This window comes from Delphinapterus leucas, chromosome 13, assembly GCF_059928025.1.
Source record: "Delphinapterus leucas isolate spDelLeu-1000000601 "Yukka" chromosome 13, BTC_Dleu_Yukka2, whole genome shotgun sequence".
NCBI lineage: Eukaryota > Metazoa > Chordata > Mammalia > Artiodactyla > Monodontidae > Delphinapterus > Delphinapterus leucas.
The window spans coordinates 30,260,332-30,274,423 of NC_143141.1; positions in this window are offsets into that span (position 1 = coordinate 30,260,332).

The following is a 14,092-nucleotide window of genomic DNA, read 5'->3' on the forward strand; positions in this document are numbered from 1 at the left end:
GTAATATATACAATAGACACATACAGATACACTATACATACACACATATGAAATGCATCGTTTGTGTATATACAGTATGTACACATACGTATAACATATGCAATGTACACACCTAGGTACGTCTATATCATACATATATACACACATAGAAAGATATTTAGGTGTGTATATATACAGTATACATACATACACATATAATATATGCAATACATACACGTACATACATATAGACACGCATATACACCTACATAGAAAAGCATGTAGAATAAAAATATATATGTACTGCATATATAAATTCCTTGTATTCGTTCCTCCTTTACGCAAAGTGGACCAATTTCAGTGTTAATCTCTTCTGAAAAATCCCTTCCTGGCCACATCTGGAATAATGTTTGTGGTTGCCGGGGCCCCACGCAGTGCGCACATGAGATTAACCATCCCCGTGGCGATGATGACACTTTATTTTCTCCCTTGACCATTGTCACTACTATTCCAATTAAAATGGCAGTGCTATGAGGGCAGGGCATTTCCTTTTTGGCCAGTACTGAGCGTCCGCGGTCTGGTGCCTAGCATAGGCTAAATACACGGCACTTTTGTGAACAGAAGCCGGGATTCCAGCTGTCATATTTAATAGGAATTATAGTCTTATTATTGGGGGGGAGGGGTTGTGTCACGGTACGTCGAGGTCGGGAGTCGAACTCGCCACCACTGGCCCTGAGAGGTTTTGCCGGGTCCCCACTTCGGGCCGGTGGGTGTGGCCAGGGGCAGCCGATGACGTGCGTATGTGCGTGCGTACGTGCGTGCGTGCGTGGGAGCGTGCGTGCGTGAGAGCCTGCGAGTCCACGGGGCGGGCCGCGCGCGCCGGGAGTGTTTCAGCCCGGCCCCCGGCTCATTGTGGTCGCCTCACGCCGGCCCGAGTTCGCAGCAGCGCTGGAGGCCCCGGGCCTGTGAGCACAAAGAGGGAGCCGGGGGCCGGACGGGAGCGCTGTGGCGGCAGCTGAGGCCCAGGCCAGGCCCCCCCTCAGCCTCCCGCCTGCCCGTCTGCCCCGCCCCCGCCGGCGGCGCCGCGCCCCTCCCCCAACCGCCAGACTAGCGCGGTGCGGGGCCCGCGCGCGAAGACATGGGGGAGAAGCTGGAGCTGAGGCTGGAGTCGCTCTTGGGGACCGAGCCCGCCGTCTACCCGTGGCCGCTGCCGGTCTACGTAAGTGCCGCCCGTCCCCTCCTCCCGGACCCCCGCTCCTGTTCCCCCACGGCGCGCGCTGAGCCCACCGAGAAACGGAGCGACTCGAGTCGCCAGACCCTCTTTGGAGCCCCCCTTCCCGCCCCGCCGTGGTTCTCCGCGGCAGTTTCCAGCCCCCGCGCGCAGGGTGGGCAGAGGGGAGCCGGCGCCGGCCGGGGGCGCCGACTCGGCCGCGGGGACCCCGCGCTTCCAAGGGGCGCCTGAGCCGGTCTGCGGTTGGCTCTGCAGGGCTGGGGACCCCGGTCCCCCCGGGCCTGGACTGCCGGCGGGCTTGCCCTTCTGTACTTTAGGATCTGACACGTAGGGTTTCTTTTTCCTGGTAGTTTATTCTTAGCTCTGTCAACGTACTTAGTTTTTAAAATTTTTTTTTCTTTTTCAGGGCACCCTTTCCTCCCTCTCTCCAGTTTTTTTGTGTTTCTCTTTTGTTTTGTTTTAGTTAGGCATTTTGTCCCTCTGATCTTGAGTGGGTGGGCTGGCAGGACACTTGGAGAGGAGGCGTTCTGTCCCCTGATCTTGAGTGGCCTTTGGAAAATGACGGGCCAGACGGAAATTAAATTTAATTGATATATAATATTGTATCCGTCCAAGGTGTACAATGTGATGATTAATATATATAGTGTGTGTGTGAAATGATTACCACAATAAGTTTAGTTAACCTTAATTCACATAATTACAAATGTTATCTTTGTGATGAGAACTTTCAAGACCTACTCTCTTAGCAACTTTCAAACATAAAATACGGTATTGTTAACTGTAGTGACCGAGCTGTACATTACATCACCATTACTCACTTGTCTTATAACTAGAAGTTTTTACCTTTTGATCATCTTCCCTCATTTTCGTCACCTCCAACCCCCAGCTCTGGCAACCGTCATTCCATTCTTTCTATCATGAGTTCAGTATTTTAGATTTCACATATGAGATCATAAAGTATTTATCTTTCTCTGTCTGACATTTCATTTAGCATAATGCCCCCCAAACCCACCCATGTGGTCACAAATAGCCAGATTTCCTTCTTTATCATGGCTGACTAATAGTAGGTTGTATGCACCCCCATTTTCTTCATCCATTCATCCACAAGAAAACACTGAGGTTGTTTCCATGTTTTGGCTACTGTATTGGGTTGGCCAGAAAGTTCATACAGTTAATGAATACACTGTTCAGTCAAACTTGGTGAAAATGAGTCTTTTATTTTTACTTAAAATAAATCTTTGACAAAGCCAGCTAGGTATCCCTTTGAGTAACGACTTATATCACATTGAAATATTTTAAACATATGAACAGTAATAGCTGAAATGACAAATGTTACTAATATTGACACAATTTATCAAGGAGAATATGTTAGAATATGTTAAAATGCAGGTGGACAGTGAAAGAACAACTATAACTTTTAACTAAATATTGTCTTGATATTTAGACCATTGGTTAAAATCATGATAACAGGTTTCATCCGTTTCAAGAAAGCAGAATATTTGCAGATCACGTAACATTTACTAGGTATGTTCTCAGCCTGGAAGGATATATTTCACTTACATGTGTCATTTAATTTAACCACATCCCTCTGTAATAGATAGTGGTATCCCTATTTGCAGATAGGAGGCAGGCTCAGAAAGATTAAGAATGTTACCTCATTCTAGTAAGTAGCCAAACCTAAACTGATCTAATTCCAGGGCAAAGCTCTTTCTGGCACATCAGTGTGGGTCTTTATCTCTTTGAGAATTGTTGAACATTAAAAGCCTTCTTCCAGGTAAATGCATAAAGAAACAACATGAGCAATGATATAACAATACAAGTCTCACTAAATAATTGGTGTGTTTGGCCTTGCTTTTGCTGATAGATCTTTTGCAAAATTGCTTTTCTCTGAGATATTTAAAGTGGACTTTAACTATTTTCTTGGAAGACTTTCCTAAATTATACCTATCAGAAAGCTGCTTTGCTTTAAGGCCGAAGAAAAATGAAAGCTTACTTAACTACACTTAGGTGCCAGGGTCATACTATGAGCTCTACACCTGCCAGGATTCACGCTAAGATAGATAGGGTGGCTCAGCAAACTGTCCATAGTCCTGTGATTTCTTTCTGATATTCTGAAGTAGAAATAATTTAATAACTGTTCACAAAAGAGAGAAACACTGTTTCTTGGTCCTCAATATCATACTGCTGTAGGCTAATTCTTTCTCTCTTCTGTTGCCCCTTAGTATAGAGAGTGTGCTTTGGGGACCCTCCTTCACGATCTTCTCCATTCCAAGAGCATCTTACATAAATCCAGGACTTCTCAAGCAGCCAGTTTTGCCAGATGGTCTTAGGGTTGGTTGTACCCATATATGTATAATCTGAACTTCTCAAGTAAGGTCCTTAGAGAGCATAATGGCTAAGAGAATTGGTGCTGATACCAGACCTGAGTCCAAATACTGCCTATGCCCCTAACTAGCTGTGTAACCTTGGAGAAGTGACTTAAGCCCCTTAAAGGGATTAGATTTCTCACCTGGAAAATGGTATAATAAATGCATCTACCTCCTATGGTTAGTGTGTAAATTAATGTAACTTGAGATGGTGCGTGTTAAGCATCAGCACAGTGCCTGTCTCTTGTTAGTAATACCTGCTTTTCTTATTAATTATTCTCTTTATATTCCCAGTTGCAGCTGGGTGCCTAACATATAATAGTTGTTCAGCAAATAGTTACTGGATTGAACCAGCTCTGAAATTGAAGCATTGGGTCAACAGCAAAGTAGTCACCCCACCATCATTTCTCCCAGAGAAAGGGAGAATAGATGGAAGCCAGCCATCATACTTTCTTTTCTTATTCTAAACTTCCCATCCAGCCCCAGCAATAAAATAATCTTCCTGGACCCTAACAATTTCAAGGATTCTTCAAATCACACTATTTGAAAATAGCTGGGTTGCCCTAATCTAATATGTCCCAGGACCCCAAGGTCACCAAGCTTCTATTAATGAAGTCTAGTTAAGATAAATGATAACAGTTAGTCAACCAACTGCTTATGAGCTCATTGGGCTTTTTAAAATTTACTATCTGCGCTTCATAGAGACACAGGTATTTTGCTTTTGTAGGACATTCAACAGTCAAAGTAGTCTTTTAAAAAGCACAAATCAGACGCTATTATTGCACTGCTTCTAACCTCTAAAGGCTATCTATTGTAAAGAGATGAAATTTTCAACTACTTAGCCAGGCTCACAGGGACCATGTGCTCTGGTCACTTACTACATCTTTCCCTGACCTTCATGGGGCTCGAGGCACAGTTGTCCTTTTCAGTCCCTCAGATGCAACAAGCTCTACTTCTTGCTCTCCCAGCTTTAGATTGGCTAATCCATCTACCCAGACCAATTTCCCTCTTATCGTTAAGGTCTCGGTTCAAACGCCACCACTACTATCTTGACCAAAGAGACCTGCCTCCTCAGTGCCTCTCCATCCCTTTGTCCAGTCGTATTTCTGTCACTGTACAACATTTATTTACACGTTTACTCTGTCTTCCTCCACCACTGGACATTTGCTTAAGAGCAGGGACTTTGTAATTTTTTGCTTCCAAGGCTTGCAGCGGACACTGGCACGTAGGTGTGTAGGAAATGTGTGTCTAATAAAGAATAAATATGTGAATGAAAAAAAAAACTGTGAAACACTAACACAAGATTATTCTTCTTTCAAAAGAATAATGAACAATAATTTCATTCAATAAGAGTCATTCTTAGTTACTGATCCATGACTTAGTAGATCCCATTCAATTTAAAATGTCCCCTTTTTTTCTGATACTTTCACAAGTCATTAATTAACTGTTGCTCACTTTTAAGGCCAATCTGTGAGACATTATTTAACTTGTCTCCTCTAAAGTTCCAGCATTAACTCAGGCGGGGCTTCACCAAGTACTGATCATGTGACCTTGGCCTCTCATTGCCTCCGTTTTCTCATTTGTAACATGGGTATAATAATCGGCTTATTTCATACGCCTATGAGGAGGAAAACTTCGTGTGTGTGTGTGTGTGTGTGTGTGTGTCTATATATATGTATTTAAACAGTGTCTTAGAATAGTGTCTGGCACATGATAAGCATTATAGAAGTATTGACTGCTGCTACTAGTACTGTTATTATGAGAACTAACTGTTGAGAATAATCCTTCATATAGGGGTTTATTCCACTGAAGATAAAGGAAACTCATAGAATGTTAGAAATCAGATTAAACACGGAAAGCCAGTAAAATATACCAGGACAGAAGATGATGAGAGTGTGAAAGGATAGAGGAAAAAAAATGGTTTTTGTTTTTCTTTTTCTTTTTTAAAGAAGGAAAGAGCCTAGAAATAGGAGAAAAACTATTCATTGGCTATACTGACATGGAGATCGCTGGTGACCTTCATAAGTAAAATTTCAGGACAGTGGGCAGAGAGATTACGGTGAGGGAAGTCAGATGGATGTAAATTATAGAGTAGATGGGACGTGAGGAAATGGAAACAATATATGATGATAACAATTTTGAAAAGTTCAGACATGAATTGGCTAAAGAAGATATGCAGGGATTAGAGGAGGAGGGAGGCTTTCGTGTTACACGTATAGTTTTTAACATTTTAAGTTGGAGTTACTAGTCTAGAATGAGGTTGAATTTTGGCAAGAATCATTCATAAGGAGTAGATGGGTTGTAGAAAATGCAGTGCTGTGAAGTACTTGAGAAGATGAGAGAAAATGAAATGCTATCTGTAGTGCACGTGGCCTTTGAACTTGAACTCCTGTAGTGCAAGGGAATACAAAGATCAATGCAAATGCTAATGAATTAACGGATTTGGCAGTGGACTATTTACTGACTTCTGTGTTCCTAATGAGTTAGGAAGCGCCTCACCAGCTCAGAGTGAAGGAAGTAGAGAGGATGGAGGAAAATTTGAGGAGGGTAGGGAAAGCTTCTAAGAAAATAGTCCTTAAGGAGAATTAGAAAGAACTTACTGTAAGTCAGAGCAATATTTCCAGTCTTGAAAATCCATTTGAAGTTGGTGTTTATTAATTTATTGGAATACCAATTTTCCCTGCCACATGATGTTTCTCCAGCTACTTGGATATAAGTTACACAGAGGCAGAAAAGAATGAGAGATAACAATCGAGGGAAAATACAATTAGTATTTTTTTTTTTACCTTTTTCCACTTCCCCGCTCCAACTCTGGGGAGCCTTCATGGACATGGCTGCCCTCGCAGCCTGCAGCAGCACGCTGTTATCAAAGAATTCAAAGAAATGGAACATAGGTTTCCAACTTAATAATTCAGCAAAATCAAAAATTGTATATAATGTTTTCTGTTGGCAAAGATTTTTGCAATATAATTTGGTTCCATCTTTTGACAAGTAATTTGGCAATGTCTAGCAAGATAAAAATGTTAATAGCTTTTTACACATTAATTCTAATTCTGGAAGCTTATGCCGATAAATAATTTATAATCCAGAAAATTATTATATAAAGATGCTCATTGTCATGTCATTTGTAATAACAAAACATTGGAAACACCTTTAATTGTTAAGAATAGGAAAACAGTTTAGGAAATTATATCCACTTAGTAGAAAGTGACACAGTTACTATATTATAATTACAAGATGATGGAGCAAAATAAAATAATGCTTAATAAAGAAAGAATGAAGAAAGCTGACCTAAAATTGTGTCTTCCTTATGACAGTAATTATGTAAACATATCAATGTTTTTTAAAGCTTAAAACCAAGATAAAGTTTTAAAAGCTCTGTACCAGTAATGGGGATTTTATGTTCGTTTCAAAATATTTTTTGACACAACTCTTAGAATTTTGTTTTGTCTACTCCTTTTCTTAAGAATTTCTGATTATTACCTCACTTTTCATTTCATAGTTTCAAATAAAGCCAGCAATTTTATCATCAGAGAAGATTAGACTTATTGCACAGGTCATAATTCCAAGTTATTTGGTATAAAAAGACCATATACACTTGTAGGTGCTTTCAAAATAAAATTTCGAGAAGTTTTTTTTTTTGCTTAGTCTTTCCTAGTATGGAGATGAAGCAAACTACCTAAAATTGCTAGCCATTCTTTTTTCATTTTTCTCATTTTATTGATTTATCTTGCCCTTCACAGAAATGATAAGAAATGAGTCTGCAGTTGCATCTGCCAATTTCTTAAATCCTCTATTATCCACATTATGAAATCATACTAGTATGAATGCTTCCAGTATTTTCAGAACTCTTTAGTTAGTATACTTTAGCATTCTGTATGAAGTATCTTATGTAAGTGTAAAATTTAGACTCAACTTCTGGAAGCTTTTGATTTCTTAGTTCAAAAGTGAGAGATCCTTAGTTCAGCCATATGATTAACAATTACTTGTATAGTAAGAAGCTCCTAAATTATTGTTTTATGGGTACCTGGCAGTTTTCTTGCCATTTCTCAGAAGTTCTCTATTAAACACATTCTCTCTCTTTCTCTCTCTCTATCTCTCTGTCTCTCTCTGTCTCTCTCTGTCTCTCTCTCTCTCTCTCTGTCTCTCTCTCTCTCTCTCACACACACACACACACACATTGTGATTAAAAGCACAGATTTTGGCATTATGAAATCTAAGGTTCAATTTCCAGTTGTGTAGTTTCTGGGCCACTTCACTTTAGGCAAGTAACCTAATGTCTCTGAACCTTGTTATTTTCATCTGTAAAATAGAAATTACAATTATATCAGACAATCCTCAAAACATCCGTAATGATTTTAGAGTTTCAGAGTCAGGTAAAAGCAGGCACTCAGTAAATGGCTAGTGCTTTTATTACTTTATTATTATTTAGGTCTTGGTTTTCCTTGAGTGTGTGAGTCCCCATAATGAAATGTAATTTCCAGTAGATTGAGTAACACCTGTTTTCACCAAAAATTTTAACTGAGTTCATTACTTTCTGTGCAACCCAGATTAGTTTTCTGCCTCCTTTTCTGTGCCGTATGTAGGTGTTCGGTAGATTTATTTAATAAATGTATGAATGCATGAACGCGTAGATGAATTTTTAAATGCTTCTTTTTGAGAAGGTAGAAGAAATGTGACACAGTAGAACAGATAAGAAAATAATCCATGGAAAAAATGGCAAAGTCATGTATGTGTCCAGGGCCAGCCTAAGAGGAATTACTTTTTTTTTTTTTTTTAGGAAAAATGTGTTGAATAGCTTATTTTAATTATTTTTAAAAGTTAAGTACAGGGACTTCCCTGGCGGTCCAGTGGTTAAGACTTTGCCTTCCAATGCAGGGGGGTGTGGGTTCAATCCCTAGTCGGGGAGCTATGGTCCCACATGCCTCGCAGCCAAAAAACCAGAACATAAAACAGAAGCAGTATTGTAACAAATTCAATGAAGACTTTAAAAAATGGTCCACATCCAAAAAAAAAGTTAAGTACAAAACTTTGCTGATGATTTACATATTTAGGACCAATAAAATAATGTGAGATTAGCTGTACTAAAACAGAATGTTGAGCTACATTCACATTAAGTGACATTATATAGTCTGAGTTTATGGAAAACTTCTGAGATGGTGAGTGACCTTTGAGCAGAAAAAGACAGAAGGAGAAATGGCCTTTTCTACATTCTATTGTGCCTCTAAGTAAAATGCTTGGTAATCTAGCTACAAAGCTCTATGTCATTGGCCTTAGGCACGTACTGTGATCTACCTTGTGAAGATCAGATTTTGCCATGGAGAGGATTTGTAAAAGTATCACACATTCCAGTACCGTTGGCAACCACAGCTACCAAAAACTCCAATTTAAATTGATGAGCCTAATATCAGATGATAGTATCATTTCCTTGTGGGTGTTCTGGGAAAAGGTGGGTAGGAAATGTATAAAAGTGAATACTTTATTGACTGAAATAACACTTCATCATTTTGAAAACATAAAATACATTAAAGTTGTTATAGCATCATACATGAATCTTTCACTGTATTTTAGACCTTGCCTACAAGCAATGTTTTCTGCCCTTTGAAAGAGAACCATGCTTGTGGTATGCATTAATCATAGAAAAGATTAAACACTGAAAAGAAATTCAGCCTTTAAAGACAGTTTGCTTTGATTGATTCAGTGGGTTCTCCTAAAAAGTTAATACCCAGAATTATTGCTTGTTAAATTGGAGTTACAAATTCTTTCAGAGTTACTTAGTATTTTCTTTAATATCAGTATCAAGGAAGGCAAAGCAAATTTACATATTTATTAGGAAATACAGGCACATAATCATAAAACAAGAAAACACAACGTTTTTATAGACTTTATTTTTTAGAAGTGTTTTAATTTTACAGAAAAATTGAGAAGATAGTATAAAGTGTTTCCATATACACTATACCCATTTCCCTCTGTGACGATCAACTTATATTAGTATGTTACATTGTTACAATCAGTGAACAAATATTGATACATTATTGTTTACTATAGTCCATACATTAGTCCAGTTCCTTAGTTTTTACCTAATGTCCTTTTTTCTATTCCAGGATTTCATCCAAAACATCACATTACATTTAGTTGCCATGTTTCCTTAGGCTCCTCTTGGGTTTGATAGCTTCTCAGATTTTCCTTGCATGACCTTGGCAATTTTGAGTAGTTAGGCTTGTGTAGGATGCCCGCTACTAGAATTTGTTTGATGCATGTTTCATTGATAATATTGGGATTATGTGTTTGGGGGAGGAAGACCACAAGAGTAGAAGGGTTATTTTGTCAGATCACATCAAGTGTACAAAGTATCAATATGCATTATGAATGCTGAGGTCGACCTTGATCACCAGGCTGAGGTAGTGTTTTTCAGGTTTCTCCATTGTAAAATTACTGTTTTCCCTTCTCCATATTGTACTTTTTGGAAGGAAGTCAATATGCTCAGCCCACAACTAAGGAATAGAGAGTTATGCTTAAGATGGAGTACTACATAAACTATTTGGAATTCTTTTGCACTGGAGATTTATCTATTCTCCCGCATTTATTTATGTATCCAATTATTTATTTATATCAGAAGAACTCACGGATTTTTATTTTATACTTTGGGTCATAATCTAATTCTACGTTAGTTACTTTGTTCCTCAAATTGCTCTAGTCCTGACCCTTGTGAACTCTTTTCAGTTCAGTGGCTCGTGCGCCACTCTGAGGTATCCCCATCCTATATATTTTTTTGGAACTTCCTTACTTTCTGACACTATAAGATGGCCTTGTATATAAATCTTGTATATTTACTGCCCCAGTCCTAGAATCAGCTATTTCTTCAAGGATAACTAGGTCTTTTTAGTGGAGAACAGCATTAGACAGCAGGATCTGGGTGTGGGGTGTGCTAATTGCTGCCCGGATGTCATTGCTTCTAGATCTTCTCAGCTGACAGAGCAAAGAGATAACATGTGTGTACATTCCCCACGTATATGGACATATCTATAAGTATCTCTCTACATAACCATGTGTGTTAAGGTAATATGAAGCAATATTAAGCTAAGCATGAATGTATATTGATGTTTCCAACTTTAATCTGTTACCACATAGATCATCTTAGCCTCATCTCTTGCTTATCTTTAAATTTCAACTGCGGCAAAACACTTGACTTTTAGAAGTATGAAAGTCAAATTGTAGCTACTTTGGGAAGCCACATCATCTAGCAGAAGAATTCTTAAAGGGCAAGGTGTATATCATCAAATTTTAATTTACAGTCAGCAGTACTTTGTAACATCCATAGGCCTCCAGACCTCTGCTTCCAAGAAGATGAAGTAGCCCATTTCTCCCAGGTTCTTCCACTTAAAACTAAAACCCTGAACATAACAACAGACAAACATAGGAAGACACTGAAAGGTGGAAATGAGAAGGCAGACTTAACTAGGGACTTTGGGACTTGAGGAATAACATGGTGATGAGTCCCCTGTGTTTCCTGTTGCTTCCCATACATCCTGGAGAGGGTATTACAGGAACCCCCAATCAATAACCACCAACAGAACAACAGACAAAAAAGCTTCAAAAAAGAAAACACAAAACCCCCGTTCCCCCTAGCCAAGGTATGAGGAAAGGGGTTGTCAAAGACAGAAAACTATTTGGGCGATAATATACACACTACTCGAGCCAAGTGCCAGTGGAATATTGCACCCATCCCCTATGTCCTGTGGTTTCAGTTGGGCCAAGCTACGATTTGATCTTCCACACCACCCCACTCCTGCCCTCCAGAAGAGGCAGCGCTCTGATTCGCCACCAGGGCTGTTTCAGTGTGGTGCAGTGGTGAGCTGAGCCTCCACCCCTTTGCATTAGCAAAGAGACTTTCAAAGGTGGTGCCTGACAGGCTAGTTAACACTGGGCTGCCCTCACACAGTCGTGGGGTCCAATGGTGGGACCTAGCCTCCGTCTCTCCCTGACATCGATAAGAATAGGATGTTACAGGTTGGAGGGAGTAGGCACCCCACTAACCCCCAACACATGGTGTCAGTGAGACCGAATGGGGTGCTGAATCCCCATAACCGTCCTGAGGCAGTAAGACAGAATGAGATGGCACAAGCAGGGCTAGTTGGCAGTTCTCTTCCTCTTACCCTGGTGTCAGTGGGGCCAGCAGGTAGCTGACCCTCTACCCACACCCGGCATCAACAAGAAGGAATGAAGTGGGAGGAAGGACAGCAAACACAGCAAACACTTCACCTCTCCCCTCCCCTGGTGTCAAGAAATCTACTGGGGAGATGAACTTCCACTCCTACTAAAAGGCAACAGAATGATATTAATGTTCCCACTTTTGGGGGGAAGGTGTCAGAAGGGCCAGTAGGATAGCTGAACTTCTACTTGATCTGTCTGCAGTGAGAGAATGTAAGTGCCCACTTTTGCTGGGGTTTTGACAGTAGGGCCCAGTGGAAATCTGTACGTAACCCCCCAGTCCTCATACTCCACCTCCAATAGGATGACTTCCTTCTAAAAAGTAATAATAAAATTAAATGGGATACAGAGTCATATAATAACTCACAATGTTTAGAATCCAATTGAAAAATACTCATGGCACCAAGAAGCAGGAAATCACAGAATAAATGAGAAAAGACAATAGACCTACACCAGCACTGAGATAAAACATCTATTGAAATTATCAGACAGGGGTTTTAAATAAGCTGTCACATAAATGCTTCAATTAGCAATTATGTGTTCCTTGACGGAAATGGGAAAAATAGAAAATGTGAACAAGAACTAGAAGTTATAAGAATAAAAACAAATGAGAACAGTAGAACTGAAAAATACAACAATCAAAAAACTTTGCTCAAGAGTAGAGTGGAGATTACAAAGCACAGAATCATGAACTTAGAAGAGATCAATACAATGTACCACATGTACAGAGAAAAATAGGCTGAGGGGTAGAGATGGGAGAAAGAACAGGATCTCAAGAACCTGTAAACAGTAACAAAAGCACTAACATTCATATCATCAAGGTTCCAGAATGAAAACAGAGAGCACGTAGGACTGACAAAGTATTCAGAGAAATAATGACTGAAACGTTCCCAATTTTTTAGAAGACATAAGCACACATCCAAGGATCTGAGCAAATCCAAAGAGGAAAAACACAAAGGTATCCTTGTCAAGACGCGTCATAATTAAACTTCTGAAAAGTAGAGACAAAACAAATCTCGAAAGTGGACAGGCAGAAACGATGCATCACTTATTGAGAAACCAATTCCAATGACAGCATATTTCTTGTCTAAAATTATGGAGTCAGAAGCATTGACATAACATTTTTCAAGTAGTAAAAGAAAAGAACTCTCAGCCACAAATTCACACTTTTTATATCCACTTTCTTGTTTGACTTATATTAATGGACTACCAACTCATCTTTCTATATCCGGGCCTGCCATCAGACTTCTCCAAAAATCTAGTCACAGTATTTCCAGAGTGATCTTTCTGAAAAAGAAACAAATTTTTCTTATAAAAGTACCTGATTGTGTTATGAAACTTTTCTCTCTTCTAAGTTACCAGGTAAAATCCTTCAATGGATTCCCATCTTTCTTGGAGGAAAATCTCACATCCAAACTCTCTTTGTCCTTTTGGGCTGCTGTAAGATTATACTGCAGGTTGGGTGGCTCATAAACACCAGGAATTTTTTTTCTCACGGCTCCGGAGGCTGCGAGTTCAAGAATAGGTTGCCAGTATGGTCAGATGAGGGCCCTCTTCTGAATCACAGACTTCTCATTGTATCCTCACATGGCAGAAGAGCTTAGGGAGCTCTGTGGGGTCTCTTTTATAAGAGCACTAATACCATAATCATTTCCCAAAGGCCCCACCTACTAATACTATCAGCTACGGAAATTAAGATTTCAACGTATGAATTTGGAGGGGAACACAAAGACTAGACCATAGCACTTACTATACATACATGGACTATGCATGATCTGGCGTCTACCCCCCTCTCCATTGTCTTCTTTTTCTACACGCCAGTGAGCATTTCTCTTTTTTTTTTTTTCTTTTTTTTTGCGGTACGCGGGCCTCTCACTGTTGTGGCCTCTCCCGTTGCGGAGCACAGGCTCCGGACGCGCAGGCTCAGTGTCCATGGCTCACGGGGCCTAGCCGCTCCGCGGCATGTGGGATCTTCCTGGACCGGGACACGAACCCGTGTCCCCTGCATCGGCAGGTGGCCTCTCAACCACTGCGCCACGAGGGAAGCCCTAGTGAGCATTTCTTATACTGATTATGAATGGAACTCCTTTCTGGACTGATCCTTAACCATTCATTTTCTGGCAACTGTGAATTTATCTTCTCTTTTCCTCAAAACTTCACCCTTCCTTCATGTTACATATCCATTTCAGTTGCCTTCTACAGGAAGCCCTACTGATATCGCCCATATACTACTGTCCACAGCATGAATTAAGGTCTTACTGTTTCTTCCTATAGCACTCTGTAATATCTTTTACGGTAACTATGG